This window comes from Halichoerus grypus, chromosome 3 (genome assembly GCF_964656455.1).
Source record: "Halichoerus grypus chromosome 3, mHalGry1.hap1.1, whole genome shotgun sequence".
Taxonomy (NCBI): Eukaryota; Metazoa; Chordata; class Mammalia; order Carnivora; family Phocidae; genus Halichoerus; species Halichoerus grypus.
In genome coordinates, this window is record NC_135714.1 from 204293790 (window position 1) to 204312736 (window position 18947).

The 18947-nt window shown below is 39.7% G+C and overlaps 1 protein-coding gene and 1 pseudogene across 2 annotated transcripts in view; both read left to right on the plus strand.

Moving 5' to 3' along the window:
• CSMD1 (CUB and Sushi multiple domains 1) overlaps window positions 1-18947 on the plus strand; it is a 2059737-nt gene that overhangs the window by 601175 nt on the left and 1439615 nt on the right. The gene's annotated exons all lie outside the window — the stretch shown is intronic.
• On the plus strand, window positions 18743-18914 carry LOC118552568 (small nucleolar RNA U3; annotated as a pseudogene).

Here is an 18947-nt window from a genome sequence, read left to right on the forward strand (position 1 = left end):
TTTGAATAAATAATAGTCCACCAGCCTCCTTTGAATAAAACACGTTGGGTTGCTATGTCTTTTCTGAAGTGAAAGTACATCCCAGATGTTAGCTGGCTGATGGGGAGGATGGTGGTCTAGGATTCCCTTGTCTGAATAATATACTACCAGTGCTGTGTTGATAGGACAAGTGCATGGCAAGCAGTCGTGCTGTATGAGCCCTGGAGCAGACCACCTGTGCGTGAGCTTCTATTTTATTGCTTTCTGTTGTGTGTTGGGCAAATTACTGAACCCCTTTGTGCCTGAGTTTCTACATTTTAAAACTGGGATGATGATAGAATTAATGGCTTCATAGGCCATTTGGAAGAATTGAATGGGTGATTTTTTTTTTCTTAATTTTTAAAAAGATTTTATTTATTTGAGAGGGAGTGAGAGATCACAATCAGGGGAGCAGCAGAGGGAGAGGGATAAGCAGACTCCCCGATGAGCAGGGGGCCCACACCCTGGAATCATGAACCGAGCCAAAGACAGATGCTTAACCATCTGAGCCGCCAGGTGCCTCTGCATGGGTGAATTAAATGTAAGCTGCTTAGCAGTGTGCCTGGTCCAGAGTGAGTGCCATACCTTGTTATCACCGGCTTAATGGGTAGTGATAGAAGGTTCTTGGTTTAGTTCCTGCTTACAGCCTTCAAATTCAATTTATATTTAATGATATTAAACATAATAATATTAAACATAAATGGATTTTAAACAGGAATAGAATAATATAAATAAAATATAGTATCAGTACTATGAGTACAATGTAAATGTAAGTAAATAGTATAATAAAAATGTTAATCATGAATTTAATGTAAATTCCTATCTTACTACTAGCTAAAACTCAACTGGGTTTTAAATTTTTTATATTTAATGATAGGAAACATTACCTTCATAAACTTATTTTCCCTGCTCCCATTTTCCCCATATCCATATTTATATCTCATCATTGAATACATGTCTGTGCTCTGTAACGATTTTTGCATAAATGTGTTTCATGCAAAACACATGTATGGGGTTTTAATAAATGTTAGACTAAAAGTGAAATAATTGGAAAATACGGTATGAAATAAAGTTAAACAAGTTTCTTGACAAGATGGTAAAGTTAAAGTTAGAGGTGGTAGTGAAGAAACATCTTTAATATCCCCATGACCATCTAAGTTTCTAAGAGGGGGCTTTTGTAGCAGCGTTTCCCAAAAGTGATTGGACATAGAAGTTAATTTTCATGGAGCATCTCATGAGGTTGGGAAAAAAAAGTGCTCTAAAGCCTCCGCATTTTCTTCCCTAGTTTCCTGAGCCAACCCCAGGAACCCCAACCCTATTCAACCCCATATCAGCCATACGCAGGGCACGCGGCTGCCCTGTTTTGATGCTCTCTGATAAATGTCACCTGGGCACAGTCAGGACGGCGTTGGTCCAAGAGGTGGGGCACCTGGTGTTGTTCTGCGTACTCCCTCTGGTCTGCACCCCACGACCGTCACTGCGGAAGTCATTTCCCATCTACACGCTTCTTCCCTGGATTCTGGTCCAGAGCTGTTCACATGTTAAAGAGACCCTTTCTAGAGAATGTCTTTTAGTGGGACTGGAGGAAGCCAGCAGTTTTCAGAGCATAACCTCTGGGCGTTCCTGCCCTCCGACTCCTGGCCAGACAGACCCTGCCCAGGTAATCGGGACTCTGAGCATTTCACTGGAGAGACAGTCAAAGTGAGGAGCAAAATTCCTCAGTGAGATGTGGTTTGGGTCTTGACACATCAGATTGTAAAATGACCATTTCAGGAAAGATAGAGTATAAATAAAGACAGTATAAGTAGTCGTTAAAATATGATATGAATAATGAGAAAAAGAGATTATAATTGCTATAGCAGTGGACTAAAATGTGAAAGAGGTCATTTACATATATTAAGTGATAGAGGCTAATGAGTTAAAAATCTACTTCAATCACCCATGTCTGTATCATCATTTTGAAAAGAAAATTTAATTTCCTTCTGCCCATGATATATAAAGGGGAAAGATTTTCACAACAACACCTGTTTTTATTAATCCATTTTAGAGAAATGTAAAGATGCTGTAAACAAGAATGAATTTATTAGGTATATTCACTCAGAATGTGGAATATCGCATTGCTTAAAACGTGTTTACAGCACCTGAAGTAGAAAATTATGTTAAATTTAAGTTAGCACTGAAGGTCACTTCTATACTGTCATAGATAGCCAATATTAAAATTGTCAGAATAGAAACATGTATTTATTATATTGGGCCCTCAATAAAATTAATGCTTTTTATTCTACAAATATGTTTTGACCACCTGCTATATGCTAGACATTTTCTGGGGCTTAGGTACACAACATTCAACAAAGCAGAGGAATGTCCCAGGGCTCATGCGTCTTAACTCTGGTGGAGGGAGTCAGAAATTGAAATATATAGTATATTACATGGTGCCCCGTGCTATGAAAAGTATACATCAGGGAAGGTGTATAGGGTTGTCAGCCTAGGGGATTGAGTTGCAATGTTAAATAAGGTGTTTGGCAAAGCTCTTCACCGGGAGAGGGTTGAAGGGTACAGCACATGAACTTCTGGGGGAATCCCATTCTGGGAAGCAGTAAGAGCAGGTGAACAGCCCTGGGACTGGATTAGTTCTGGATATATTTTAGCATTGGGATCAGTGGGCTTTACTAATTGAATAAATGTAAGATATGAGAAATGAGAAGTTAGTGATGACTTCAAGGTTTTGGAGGTGGAGAACATATCCAAAGGATGACATTAGAGTTAATGACAGGTTGGCAGTGGGGATCAAGAGTTCATTTGTAGGCAGGGTAAATGCAAGTGTCAATCATACATCCACAGGCTGAAGTCATGTGGGAAATGGATCTATACATGGGAAGTCAAGAGAGAGGAGCAAGATGGAAATGGAAATGTTGGAGTTCCCAGTCATAAGTTAAGGTCATCAATAAGGAAGAAAACCATGAAGTGAAGAGGTCAAGGCACTACATCTTGGTTACTCCAGGGTTTGGACACCAGGGAGATAAGAAGGACCATTAAGTACAGATCACTGAGGAGTGGGTGAGAAACGTAAATGCAAGCGAGAGCATAGGATGTTGGAGACAGAGTTTTGGAGAAGTATCTGTGGTTTGTGTGACCAAGTCCTGTGACCACGGGAGTAATTGATAGCAGAGGATAGAAGGCAAGTTGATCAGAGGACAGGAGGCGGGGGACCCAGGAACCTGGGGATTGGAAGCACTGTTTACGAGGATAGTGCAGCCACCAAGAATCACCTCAGGAACAGTGTGAGGAAATGTGACAGTGACCAGGTGCCAGGATTGTCAAGGAGCAAGGCTGCATGAAATAAGAGGGCTGGAGAGGGATGAATCAATTCACTATGTACAGTCTCAGAGTCGCAATAATCTCAAGATGTAAGATGCAGAGTTGGGGATTTAGGGAAACCAGCTGGAAATGATAGGAGCCACTTCCTGGGAACATGGTGGGGGTGCCTAAGACAGCATGTACCACCTGGAGGGATGGGGAGAAGCAATGCCTCAAGGAAGGCAGCCCCAGCTTCAGTGAGAAGTTGAAGGGGGCATTCAAAGTGGGGGAGAGAGGGTTGGCGGGGTGGGGGAGGTTCCATGGGGTTGGATGAGAATAAATTGAGATGAGCATTGGGGAAGTACCGGGTACCTTGGGGGACACAGTGAGGACTCAGGCTGATAAATGTGACTGGACTCAAAGCCAGGATGGAAGGAAGGGTGAAAGCTGGATGTTCCTAGAAATCTAGAGGCTCGTTTTTGGGATGAGTAAAGGGGCTGGCCAAGGCACCATTACCTTGAAATTATGTATGTATGTTTAAAAATGTAGTACACATATATACTTTAAAATAATGTTATGGCCCAATATACTAACATTTGAAATCATTATGTTGTGAACAAACTGTAATGATATTTGTGGGTTCACTTGGAGCACATTTAATTATATTCTTGTATAGTGATTTTGCTATTTTTTATTATGTTCAGCTAGCCAGCATACAGTACAATTGGTGTATAATTAACATATAATGTTATATTAGTTTCAGGTATGCAGCATATTGACTCAACAATTCTATACATTGCCCAGTGCTCACCATGGTAAGCATAGCCATCTGTCACCAAACACCGTTATTACAATATGACTGACTATATTCCCTGTGCTCTACTTTTCATCTCCATGACTTATTTATTTTTTAACAGGAAGTTTGTACCTCTTACTCTCCTTTTACAGATTTGAAGGCATAGTACCTGCAAGATTTAAAATAAACAAATAAAGCCTAAATTCATAAAGCTGTTTCAAAAACCATTTCGGGCATCTGGGTGGCTCAGTCAGTTAGGCATCCAACTTCAGCTCGGGTCATGATCTCAGGGTCCTTTAATGGAGCCCCGCACGGGGCTCGGCACCCAGTGGGGAGCCTGCTTCTCCCTCCTCCTCTCACTCTGCCCCTCCCCCTGCTCCTGCTCACTCTCTCTCTCTCTCTCTCAAATAAATAAAATCTCAAAAAAAAAATTGAAGACATTTTCTTATAATTAGATTGAGAAATATCTTGACCAAAGCAGTAAATGAACACTTATCCTTCCGGCTTAAAAGACAAGGTTTACATGGAGCTGATAAAGATGCGTTCTTTTTAATGTGTTTTTACTTTATAAAAAACCATTTCCTTAGCATCAAAGGGATCATATGGCAAACTCAGTGATGTATTAACTTTCAGATTTTAACGTAACAAGAGTGAATTTCAGTTTAAGAATCATCTCTTGTTAAAATACTTTTGGAATACAAACCTTACAATATTACTGGAAATAAAACCATGAGGTTAGTGTTCCACACCTCGCGTATGCATCACAAAAGCTGGGCACCTGGTAAGCCCATGTTTGGTCCATTTCTCCTCCTGTTAAATAAACATTGTACTTCAAATGACCCAATGATCTTTTGAAAGCATTTGCTCATGAAGACATTTCTTAAAATAAAAAATAAAAAGAAAGAAACACCACCCTCTCTCAGAGCTCTTAGAAAAAAAAGTGTCCATTAAAAAATCTGAAATAAAAGGCAAATTAGTCTGAACCAGCACAAAATATGGGTTATATTAAATTTAAAGACTTCAAGACTGCGGGTCAGTCTGGATCCCGGCCACGGTATTCAATTCCACCAGCTCTGATGGAAGTAGCTGCTGACAGGGCTGGCCCTCTGCCTTGCACAAAAGGCACGGCGAGGGCAGTTTTTATTGACTTCAGTTGGACCTGCAATGTCGCTGAATCCAAGAATTTACTGGAACAAATGGGTAAATGTAGATCCCCGTGCACAGGCATGTGAGCAAGAACATACGCTCTAGAACTGCAAGCGCAGCATGACGATATAAAGGCGCCATGTCGGGAAGTGCTCACAAGTTTATAGCACACACGTGAAACAGTTTTCGGGGGGACCTGGAACTGAGAAATCCAAGTGGATTGAATTCTTCCAAGTTCACACATTTGCAGCTTCTTTCCTTCCAAGTGGCTTTGTCTATATGGCTTGTCTTTAATCCGTAATTAACTTCTGAACTCATGGCTATACTTTGCTCAAATATAAATTATTATAGAACAGAGACCATGTTCTACTTTACCTTACTCATCTTTAAATCTCTATTTTGGCATGGTGATAGAATACATAAGTCATTTATGTATATGTCCATCTACCTCCACTAGATGGTGTGGAAAATCAATTTGGAGGAAAGGCTTACCGACTATGGTCTAATATCATGGTGTGGAGCTGCAGGTGAGGGGTGAGGGGTAGGTCCAAGTCCACTTCCCATGAGACCCGATCAGGGTGATAGTGATTATCTTGGTGAATTTTTAGCGCAGGGTCTTTCCCTCACCTTGATAACTTGGAAGATTTATTTTAACAGCCTACTGAAAGCAGAGGCATTTTTTGGAGGTAGACTCACCTTACAGAAGATCAGAGCCCGGTATATAAAACACACATGCCAATCTGTCACCTTACAATGAGACCTAGAATTGTCACACTCATCTGTCCTATGTTAGCGGGCCATCACATGTGGGAAAGCTATGTCATGTTTACAAGATGGCCAGGAAGGGGTGCAGTTTATTCTTTAACAAATACTAAGTGTCTTCTCTAAAGAAAGAAGAAAGGGTGTGTGATAAATGACATTTTGGTAGCAGAATTGAAGATCATGTATCCATGAAGAGCACATCATTGAATAGATTACCATCTAAGAATATTTCCAGTGGAGTGGAGGATGAGAAGCAGGGAGAGAAACACCAAAAACCAAACCAAACAAAAAAGTGTTTCCTCACGGGGGCAAATATCAGCAATCTTCACACGCCCAGCCACTGTCTCAAAGGAAAGTTACCAGTAGCTGTGACGTCACTCCGAGAGTAAGATCTGGGCAGGGGTGACGCTGTTGTCCCTTCAGTGTTTCTAACTCACTGCTGTGAGGGTTTCTACTTGCAGAGCATTACCACCATCTGTACCAGACAGAGCAGTCTTAGCATAAGGGGTCTGACTTCACCCTCACACTCACCCAGACAGTTATCAGTCAGCAGCTAGAGAGAAATACAGGCAAACTGGAATTTGTGGTGATTAAGCAACCTCTCTGTTCCCACAAGAAATAGCAGAGTTGGGATTCAGGTTCCAAGGTTAAGCACCTAAATCCAAAGATGTATGAAGCCGGAGTCTAGATTTTGTAGTCAGGAGTATATAGAATTTGGGAGGCTTTTTTTTTTTTTTTAAAGATTTTATTTATTTATTTGAGAGAGAGAGAATGAGAGACAGAGAGCACGGGAGGGAAGAGGGCAGAGGGAGAAGCAGACCTCCTGCCGAGCAGGGAGCCCGATGCGGGACTCGATCCCAGGACTCCAGGATCATGACCTGAGCCGAAGGCAGTCGCTTAACCAACTGAGCCACCCAGGCGCCCCTTGGGAGGCTTTTTTTAAGAAAAAGAGTTACAGAGTCATGGTTATGAAATCAAATATTTGAGAAAAGTTGCAGCAAATTACAAATTTCAAAAATGTGAATAAGTAGAAAAGACATCACAAAGAAAAGCACATGCAGAAAAAACAATATTCTTTAACTTCTTGATTAAACTGTATGTGTTTATTTTTTCCCTGAAATTTCTGGTGGCATTATTCTTTGACCACCTCTGCATAAAAGGATATTTTAATAGTTTCATTAGAGAATGAAAGATAATTCCGAGTTGTGTTTTTTTTTTTTTCCTAGAATGGCTGATCAGATATAGTTATTACTCATAGCTATGATGCATACACCAGTCTTTCTACTAGGTGATACTTTAGACACACAGGAATTCTCATAAATTCTTTATATGTGATCTCATCAAAAAAGAAAAAAAATTGCATGGAGCTTTAGAATTGTTCATGCTGCCTTATCAAGGATATTCTTGACAAGAGAAACATTCTGTTTTAACCAGACATCCGTGGTGTGAGACCCCAGATCCTCAGCTTATGTTTTGCACACTTGATGACTAGAAGAATTTTCTACAAACTAACATCTTGCATCGTTTCAAAATTATTTCTCCTTGGCCACCCACATACTTCCAATGCTAGGGTCTTTGTCTGCGTGCATGCCAATATAACCCCAAACCTTCCACCTTTATGGCCAGAGGGCAAGGAAGTCAAACCCAGGAGGTGGGGGGAGTAATCCTGAAAGGCTTCCCTGAATGTGTGTGTGTGGGGTGGAGGGGCTAGGGAGACATTAACACCACAGAGACATGACTGTAAACCACATAAACAGATCCCACCCAAACCTAACTCAATGGAATTCAGTTCACGAGAACTTCTCTATAACTGGGACTCCAAAACCACCCTGCCGAAGCCACTGACAGGAAAGGCGGGTTCTGGGGGAGGGAGAGGGGTCAGTTTTCTAGCATCAGTGACCATGCCACCCCATTTCCAGCCCCTTCCAAGGGCCTCGAAGAGGCCCGTGCAAGGAGCAGCCCTGGGCTTAAACCCCAGGAGCTCCTTCCAAATGAATTTCGGTGGGAATAAATTTAGCTTCAGACTACACTATGCTGTGAGTAAAAGTCAAATGGATAGAACGTGGCAACTGGGCATCAAAATCTCTATGGCGAGTTCTGGGGGTGGGTGAACCTGAGGAAGACTGGCCATAGACCAGGGTTTGCAGCGTAGACAATCTCCTTTGTTGTGCTCCAGGAAACTGGACTTCTGCTGGAAGTCGGGAAAAGACCACCAACGGCGTTGCCATTCCCTATACTCCAGACAGCTCTTACATCATAACCTCCACCTCTTTAGCCATTGTCCACTTTGGAAGTCATGCATTTTTGACAGCGTTTTCCAAAATCGAGCACTTTGCTCTCTCGGGGCTGGTGGTGTCTTTGTCTTCCCAGGGCAGGGCGACGGAAGCTGTCTGGTGAGCGATGGTGGTCCATTCATTGTTGAGTTCCTGGGGGAGGGTTACACCGGAGGGAAAAGCCAAATGGTTCCTCATGTGTTTTAAACACCATACTGTGTCTCACGCTGCCTTCCTTAGAGCCATTTTTTGTCGGTCTCCATAATAATACTACAGAGTTTGGGCTGTCTCTTCATTTCAGACAGGGCACTTCTAAAGTTCTGAGAGTGTACCCGGCTACCAAGAAGCCAGAAACTTGCCCCTATCAGTAATGAGCTTCTCTGCGCAGCTCCTCCTGGGCTGTGTAGGTACTAGGTGCTCAGTAAATAATTTTGACTGATACCTAATGAAAGCTATTCCAAAAATCCCGCATCCCCCAGAATGTGTTTTGTAGCTTTGCAAATGAATCTGTGAATGGGAGGCTTCTTTTTAATAAGAATGCCAATTGCAATGACTTAAAGTCCCAAATTTCATGTATAAAAACTTTCAAGAGAAAGAAAAGCCCATAGTTTCACAGGGGAAAGATCTGTGTTGACCGATACATTTGATACATGAGAAATTCAATAATCTGCTAGGATTCGTTTTGAGAAAGAAAGCTGAATGTCGCAGCAAGGAATTAAAAGAAGGATACTTAAGGATGTTTAAAGCTCCTAGTCCTAAGCAGTCCTTAGGCTTCTGCGCAGAGTGGAAGAGGCAGAGATCACCTTGGGCACACTGCACCTCATGCCTTGCTGGGGTGCGGGTCAGCCTCCTCCATCAGACCCACTTGGAGATTGGTGTCAGGACATCACCTGCTGGCAACACATTGCCAGATGTGGTATTGGGAGCATGAAGGATTGCAAATCCTGCCCTTGATTGATACTGACACTATTTCTACCTATTTGATATTTCTAGAGAGATGCCAAGTCGGAAATTACTAACAGTCTGTGTATAACCTAGCCAAAGCCTGTGAAAGTATATAAAAACCATCAAAGACTCTTAAGTAGATGTATGACAACCCTTTCAACCCGCCACAGAAAGTTTTAAAGAGTAAGCTTAAGATCGTGGCAATTTATAACATTGAAAGTCATTATAATATTGGAAGGAAAGTTTTGTGGTTTGATTTTTTTTTTAAGATTTTTTATTTATTTGACAGAGAGAGACCCAGCGAGAGAGGGAACACAAGCAGGGGGAGTGGGAGAGGGAGAAGTAGGCTTCCCGCGGAGCAGGGAGCCCGATGTGGGGCTCGATCCCAGGACCCTGGGACCATGACCCGAGCCGAAGGCAGATGCTCAACGACTGAGCCACCCAGGCGCCCCTGGAAGGAAAGTTTTTTAATTACAACAATATCCCAACGTTATTATATTTTGTGGTTACAAACGTTGTGTGATTAGTATGTAAGTTCTAGACAGGTGTCACTGTTAGAGGTTTTTCTTCATCTATATATTCTGTGTTCTAAAAACATGCGTTTTTATATTGGAATAGAGTTATTACTCTGAAAACCTTGTCATATCTGTTCCCTTAATTTATATTGACATAATTCCTAGCATAATTTTAGGATGAGTGATATATATGGTCTCTGTTTTATTGCAAAAAATAATGAGTCTTAAACAAGCAGTGGCTTTGCTCAAGGTTACACTGAAGGTCAGTGAATAATCTGCAATAGGACACATGTGCCTTAACTTCCAGATGAGCGAGGTTTTCTTTATAACAGTGTCCCTAATGTTTTCTTGTAATGAAATAATTTCTCTTTCTCACTTAAGATAATACATTTTTAGGCTTTCTGGACAGATAATTTGCAGTGGAATATGCTTACATATTCATGATTCAAAAACAATAATTTAGTGCTTAAGTAATTCTGGCTCAATTTTTGTGATAATTTGAATTCTCATTGCAGAGTAAACACCACATAAACATTATTCTTACAGCACTCATTTACTTTAAATTCAGAATATATTGTCAGTATAGAAGTAGAAATTAAAAATATTTAACACAGATGGAGATAGTTTAAAAGAGAAACAAGTGGGGTGCCTGGGTGGCTCAGTCGTTAAGCGTCTGCCTTCGGCTCAGGTCATGGTCCCAGGGTCCTGGGATCGAGCCCCACATCGGGCTCCCTGCTCAGCGGGAAGCCTGCTTCTCCCTCTCCTGCTCCCCCTGCTTGTGTTCCCTCTCTCGCTGTGTCTCTCTCTGTCAAAAAAAAAAAAAAAAAAAAGATTTAAAAGAGAAACAGGTGACAGGTGACAGCATCATAGCTCAGTACCCACCTCTATTCCATTAGCAATGACATGCATGACTCAACATTACTTACTTTTAAATTTCCAAAAGGTAACCAAAAAATATTTATTTATTTATAAATTAATGACATAACTGAGGTTTATTTCACCATTTTCCAAGTGACAAGATTACAGAGGAATTCCTTTCAATTATACTTATTTTTGATCTAGGTTACTTTTAAACAGTTACTTTTAATACTCTTCGAGACATGCTACTTGTAATTTTCATCATGCTACTGTTTTCTAAGTTAAAGTATGTGCCTGCTTTGAAGTTAAACACACACACACACACACACACAGTTGAATTGTGTTTTCTTTTTCCACTTAGCATTTTGTTTTTTTACAAACCCTTCTACAGCACCTGCATTTGCAATAGCTAATTTGCTTTGTACTGAGAGTCTTTATCGAGACATATTTCAGTAGTGTGTGTCTTCTGTGCACCTCCATTCTCATCAAACATTCAGATAGAAGTATTAGTAGAATAGGGACAGCATTTATAATTTTCTCCTGAAATCTTAGCTTCTCTTAGATTTTATTCCAGATAGTTGGAGCTCCTGGGCAGGAAAAAGTGTGGGGTCGGGGGCCAGGGGCAGAGGTAGGAGTAAGAGATAAGAGGTTCGTGTGTAAGGGGTCAGCAAGATAAGCTTGGCATCATTCTAGAGCAAGGGAGAGAGAGGATGTTTTACTTTCTTTCCATTGTTGCTGAGCATTTCAGGAGCCTGGCTTGGTGGACACTGTATCGAGACTTCTCTCTTAATCCTCATGAGGACAACCCTTTCAGACACCAAGGATAGCAAAGGGGCTAAGATCAAGCAGTTGGAGAAAGGTCCTTCTGTGCTGTAGTTTTGGGGAGGGAAAGTAGAGAGGAGGTAGAGGCAGTCTGGAGAAGACACTCAGCCATGTGTGTGACTTCCTCGGGGGGGCTGGCCGAGAGGGGAGGGGTTACCTTAAACAATCCTCACAGAAAACACAGTCTGGCACAGTTAAGAGCAATATGCCCATCGAGAGGGAAAGAGTCTGGCTTGCTTCCCCAAATCCTCCCTTTCTTAAATTCTTCATCGTGAGTTAAGATTCAGTAGATCTGCCCTAGGAACGCTGTGATTGGGACAGAATGGCCCCACAGCCAAGGTAGGATGGGCCCTGTGGTCCAGGGGAAGCACAAAAGACCTGGTGGAAATTCACAGTGTTCTCAAGTCCATTCAGAAAACAAGGTGAAGCGGAGTCAGCAGGGAGATGCTAATGGATCTCAGCTTAGCAGAGAAAAATATAGAACTGGGGATTGGCTGTTATCCAAAGCTGATAGCAACAGTGGATGCCAGCCAGATGCCCATGGGAATAAGTAAGGAAAAGGAGAAATCCTGCTGCTCTCACAGGATTTATAGCCTCGGGGACACAGACAGCTTCCCCGCAGCTACTCTACGGAGTGTCCAAAAGCCCCATTGGACCAAAGCAGCAAGTTCGGGCCGAACGAAGACCTGAAACCTCTCCAACTATACTCAGATCTAACCTCATAAATAAGGGAATCTGAGCAGTTTTCCTCTAACTGAACATGCAAGATCCTTTATAAATGACCATGTGGATCAAATGTTTGTTTCCTAAGTGGGAGTAGGGCTCCTGAAAAAAACATTAGTGTCCAACAAAATACCTACATTCTCTGTATAATTCAAAATGCAGGAGGGTGAACATTGTTGCCCTACATAGCACAGTTTTCAAATTAAGTTTTCACTTACTAAAAAAAGAAAAAAAATAGATTACCATTCTTTTTAGAACCATGGGTGACTTTTCTGATAAGTACATAATACATATCTGAAGATCTAATAGTACTTTAGGTAGCTCTCAATGTACGGCTTGTAGCATTCTTGGAAATTTATCTCCAGTGTTTTCTGAAGAGGTTGAGAAATCTATTTTGGGTATAAGCAACTGCCGAACATTCGTCCTTCATGGTGAGTTCCTTGAACACAGCCATCCCATTTTGTTGCTTCATTACCTAGCAAACTGGCATTCACATATTCCATGCTTGGCCCTCAGAATAGTCAGCATATTACAATTTTGCTAAGAGATTTAAAATGGAAAGTTATGTTTCATATGTTTTTTAGTTGTTTTATATGGTGTATCTGGTTGGAGAGCTGAACATCTCTGTAATTCTACAAAAGTTCCTGAATGTCTTTGGAAAATATGGCATACGTAGATGCCTACTTAAGGTCTGAAGCTTGTTGTCTTTCTAAGGTGATTGACGTTATTGGGAAAAATGGATTGGAGATTGTATCTGAGGTCAGTTCCAACCTCTTGGTTAATTATATATGTGGGTGGCTAGGTTGGTGTCAACATCTTGTCATCACTGATATCCTCAAACGATGGCACTTTACCTACCTTGTCAAGTGAAGACGCTGACCAGAATGGTGTTTCTTTACTGTATGCTTATGTAGTTGTATTCAAGTCAAATTGGCCTCCTGGATGGATGAGATTGGCTTACATCTGTTTAGGTATTGCTATGATCGCAATATAACCAGATATGGGATAGTTACAAAATTGCATTGCTGGTTCTACATATTTTCCTCTAAAGTAGATGATTTCATAACCATAGGTCAATTTCTATTTCAATTCTTTGGACTTTCATTTTAGGAAAAATAATTTTGCTTTTTCTATCACCCTGTGTTCTTCATCTTTCTGTCTCTTCTAAAGAACCTAATTAAAACCAGGCTTCTTTTTTTTTTTTTTTTTTTCCACATCACCTATTCTTCTCATAGCAAAATGCATTCCAGTTTTCTTGGAAGCAATTCTCAAAAGTTTTCACCTGGTTCCTCAGTTTTCCTTTGACCTGCGAATGTTTGATATCATTGAACACACATTCTTCCAAAAAGTTTATAGTCTCTGGCTTCCTTTTATTGGGAGGAATTTGAATATCATTGTATCTCTATGATTGTTGTTCCTATATTCACATCCCCAAAACCAAACTGCCGTGTGTTTAAGCTCCTTGTTGCTGTGTAACAAATGACCTCAGGACTTAATATCTTACAAAAAAAAAAAAAAAAAAAAAAAAAGCCACCTTCCGTACAATACTGCAGGTCCGTGACATGGACTCCGCTCCCTGCTGGTTCCTCTGCTGGTCTTCTTGGCACCACTCAGACAGCTGCAGGTGTGCAGTGGCCCAAGTAGGGCAGGGTGGGCTCAAGTGACCTCACCCATGTGTTTAGGAGTTGGTGCTGATGGTTGACTCAGTCTCTTTTTCTGCAGGGTTCCAGGAGGCCTGAGCAGAAGCTGGTTGAAAGAAACAGTACCACTGTAATGACAACAAACAGACTATTGATTCAGAGTCTACTATAGCAAGGGAACCAGCTACCATCATTGTGTTTGGCAGACCCTTGGGGGTGGAAGGGAGTGGGGAAGCTTTACAGTGGAAAAAAAGGAAAGGCAGTAGGTATGTTCTAACTGCATAGGTTGTTGGCTTAGGGAGCCTGGAGGTGGTGTGCTAACTAGGAGAGAGGCATCCTGTGTGATTGGTTTGGGGAACGTATTTGGCTTTCTCTGCTTGATAATGGGATGAAAGCTGGAGCAAGGGGATAGCAAAACTGACAGTCATTTCCTGAGTCCTAATCTTTCTGGGCCAAATGCTGCAGAAGTGGTGGTTGGTTTCCTGGACCAGTTATGGGTTAGGGTTCTCTTGTCATCTGTATTCGGGTGATGGGTCATTTGTATATTCATTCTCTCAATCAAGCAAGCCCCATAATGTCAGTTCTTTTGCATTCATTGGTAGAAGCAATCACCAGAACAGCCCGGTTCAAGTCAAGGGACAAGAAGGGAATAGACTTCTCAATGGAAGGAAAGTTTCAGTTAATCACAAAGGCATGCAGAGACTGGAGGACAAAGCATACCCCAAACCTAACTTGCCATGTCACTGTAAGACTTTTTTTTTTTTTTTTTCTCTTACTGTGATCATGACAGTTTTCTAGGTCTTACTGACTTGGAAATGCAGTGTTATTTTTGACCATTGCTTCTCTTTTTCTTGTGTTTTCAATGAACCTCAGTAACTGATAACTTGATTATTCTTCCCCCTTTTTTATATCTTGTTTCTCTCTCCTTTTTTTTTTTTTTTTTTTTTTTACCATTTTCCATCAGTGCTGCATTAATTCAGGACTGAAATGAGACTTAATTATTATAAAAGCTCTTTCTTCACATTTAAGCAACACATTATTTACTGAGTTCTGCTCTATGTTGATACAAGGTTGGCAAGATGAAAATCAAAACCTCAGGGAATCAGTGTTTTAGCCTCTAGAACTTTAGCTCCTCCTCCACCAACCATCAGTTCTTCACATTTGGTGATTTTGTCCAGATTCATTTAACAGTGCATGACTCTGGGGCACCTGGGTGGCTCAGTCCTTAAGCATCTGCCTTCGGCTCAGATCACAATCCCAGGGTCCTGGGATTGAACCCCGCATCGGGCTCCCTGTTCCGTGGGAAGCCTGCTTCTCCCTCTCCCACTCCCCCTGCTTGTGTTCCCTCTCTCGCTGTGTCTCTCTCTGTCAAATAAATAAATAAATAAAATCTTAAAAACAAAACAAAACAAACAAACAAACAAAACAATGCACTACTCTCCTTCAAACCCTAACATGCAACAACAACAGATGGGAATGCCACCTTATTTTTCTTCAGAAAATATCAAAATTACACGGTTTATGATCAGTGATCATAAAACCCATACTTCACAGCAAAACAGTGCTCACAACTATTAATGTTCTGAAGATTTTTGGCCTTGGCAAATGTATGACCTTCTCTTTCCCATCTGTTTTTCATATGTGTGGAAATCTCTTCATGTGATAATCTTCAACACACCATGCATTAACTTCCAATCATGTTTGAATATATATCCAGTCCATAGTATTCTCTGGGAAACCTGTCTCATTTTACCTTTCCTTTGCTTTGGTATATATTATATGTTATGGGTAAATATCATATTGTGTATTATCTATCATATGCATACACACATAAGTACACTAATATCGATCTGTGTATATACTACTTTCTTTCTTTTTTTTGTATCTGCACCCTAGGAGAGACAGAGAATAATTTGAGTAATAAACAATCCACAGAGTTTATAAATGTTCTAAAGTCCTATCAGGATAGAGATACTAAACAACTACAAACTTTGTTAGAAAAGTCATTAAGTATGTTAAGAACATAAATTATTGCATTAATAGAAATATGGTCCCTGACTTCTACACAAGCTAAGTGTATACAAAGGAACAAAGAAAATATTGTTGTTTCAGTAGAAAAAATTAATGAGAAAGTAAAAAAAAAAAAAAAAAAAAGATAAAAGAAAATAAACAGAAAACAGGATGTTGATTCACATGATTCATTTTTGTTTTCAATCAAAATCAATGTTAATAGACTAAACCCCACTGGGTAAAGCAACAAAATGCAACTATTCCCTTAACAAGAGAGGCAGTGAAAAGAGGATGCAAGATAAGAGTTACAAATAAAGTCAAGGAAAATACACCAACTAAAAGCAACTAGGTTTAGAAATGCCCTAACATGACAACACAAAGCTTTAGCAAAATGCATTAATAGAGACACAGGAGTTGTACACTAGGATGAAAAGATCAGTCTACTAAATTATATAAACATCATAAACTTGTATTCACCTAACAACATAGCTTTGAAGTAGATAGAATATATAAAGTGTGAACTGGCAGAAAAATAAGGAGAAATTGACAATTCTGAGGTGAGACGTTAAAACATCTATTATCAGAAACTTGTAAATAAAGCAGACAAAACTTATTCAAGTTAGAAGTCCTGAGTAACAATTAACTGTCCTGCTTTAATGAATGCTTTTCTTGATATATACAGAATATACATTATTTTCTAAAACATACATGGGACATTTTAAAAATTAAGTATTCTTGGGGTGCCTGGGTGGCTCAGTTGGTTAAACATCTGCCTTCGGCTCAGGTCATGATCCTGGAGTCCCAGGATCGAGTCCCGCATCGGGTTCCCTGCTCAGCGGGGAGTCTGCTTCTCCCTCTGACCCTCCCCCCTCTCATACTCTCTGTCTCTCTCTCTCATTCTCTCTCTCAAATAAATAAAATCTTTTAAAAATAAAAAATAAATAAAAATTAAGTGTTCTTACGAAAGAAATATCAACATTACCCTAGATATTGATATCACACAGCCTCTGATGTTCTCATTAAATTATAAATCATTAAAAAAATACCAAAAACAAAACAAAAGCAATTCCATACCATTGAATATTAAGAACACTAGATTCTCATTTCGCATTACCCCCAAATAAATTCCAGGTGGATTAAAATCCCAAACATGAAGAATAAACTTTAAATAATCAATTATTATAATGTAATGATTATATTACAATATAAATATATTAATATGTTTATATTATATAATATATGCAATTTATTACATATAATATTGTATGTAATTATATATTATATATTTATACCTTAGGTGGGGGAAATGGAAAAGGGTGGAATATTATTAAATGAAGTTATAAAAATACAAATAATAGAAAGATTGGAAAATTTGAGTAGTACATTGAAATTTTATAAAACAAGTGAGAAGATTATATGAAACAGATAATACGAAGAAGATAAACCATAGCCTCTGAGATTCTATTTGCAACATGTCGTCAATTATATATAATCATATATAATACCAAGTAGCATATATGCACATACACATACATACATGCAAGTGTATATAATGTAAAGAACTACAAGTCAGTGAGAAAAAGAGGTAACAATCTAATATAAAAATGAGTAGAGGATAAGGCATGGGATCCTGACTAGTAGAAAATATGGCTAGGCTTGACAGGCTCAGGAAATTCAAATTAAAAAGCAATGAGATAACATTTAATTGATATTAAATTGTCAAGTTTTGACTAACTGTCTAAAAAATGGAATCCCAAATATTTAGGACAACGTATGAAAGTGGTAAGTCCCACATTGCTGATGGAAATGTAAATTAGTAGAGCAATTTTGAAAGGCAAATTGGCACTGTTAAAGTTAAAAATGTTGGGGCTCAGTTGGCTAAGGGACTGCCTTCAGCTCAGGTCATGATCCCGGAGTCCTGGGATGGAGTCCCATATTGGGCTCCTGGCTCACTGGGGAGTCTGCTTCTCCCTCTGACACTCTCCCCTCTCATACTGTTTCTCACTCTCTCTCAAATAAATAAATAAAATCTTAAAAAAAAAAGTTAAAAATGTTTGTACCTGATGAACCAATTATTATTCACGCACATCGTAAGACACGTAAGATTGTTCATTCCAGAACTATTTGTAATAGTGGGAAATTGGAAATGGCCCACATGTCTGTCATCAGGGTGGTAGATATATAAGTTTCTATAATATTCAGATAGATACCATACTTTAGAGTGGTTAAGACAAAGTAGTTGAGTAACTTTCAATGTTGAGTAGATTTCAAAAAACAAAAGAAGAGGTGGAAGAATAAGATATGTGTGACTATTTTCACAAATTTAAAATATGAATTTTATGAGTAAAATTATAAACACTTAGGCTGTATTTACACCAAATTAATAATAGAGATGTAACTGCATCTTTATTGTTTTCAGGGAGGGAAGAAAATATGCTTTGAGTTGACTTGAAATAATTATTTCTTAGAAAATCATCTGATGCCCTTTTGATAAAATGCTAACATTTTAAATTTCTCCTGTTGAGTACACAAGTGACATGATGTCCTTCACATTTTTCTATTAAATGTCTAAGAAGGAAAAACTATGCAAATAATGTTTTTCTTGGGATCTTGGAACCGTTTCTCCTGTGCCTCCTTTGTTCTAATTCCAGGAACCTTATTGATTGTAATTTTCAAGTTTCAAGTACTTCCTCCAGATAAGAGCATGGGGAACACAACCAGATGAGGATGATAAGGATAAAATAGAGGCATATGATAGCATTTTTGAAATTCTTGTAGTTCTAAATTCTTTGTTTATGCTCAGTATATGGTACGAATGCAAGGACAGAATGTATCGATAAAAATAGTCTGGTCCCCCCAAAAAAGAAGTTGGCCAGTTGATGATGTTATTTTTTTTATTTTTATTTTTTTAAAGATTTTATTTATTTATCTGAGAGAAAGACTATACTTTCAGGGATCATTTCTATAGTTTGTTTATTTAACTGAGAGAGAGAATGGGAGACAGAGAGCATGAGAGGGGAAGGGTCAGAGGGAGAAGCAGACCCCCCGCTGAGCAGGGAGCCCGATGTGGGACTCGATCCCGGGACTCCAGAATCATGACCTGAGCCGAAGGCAGTTGCTTAACCAACTGAGCCACCCAGGC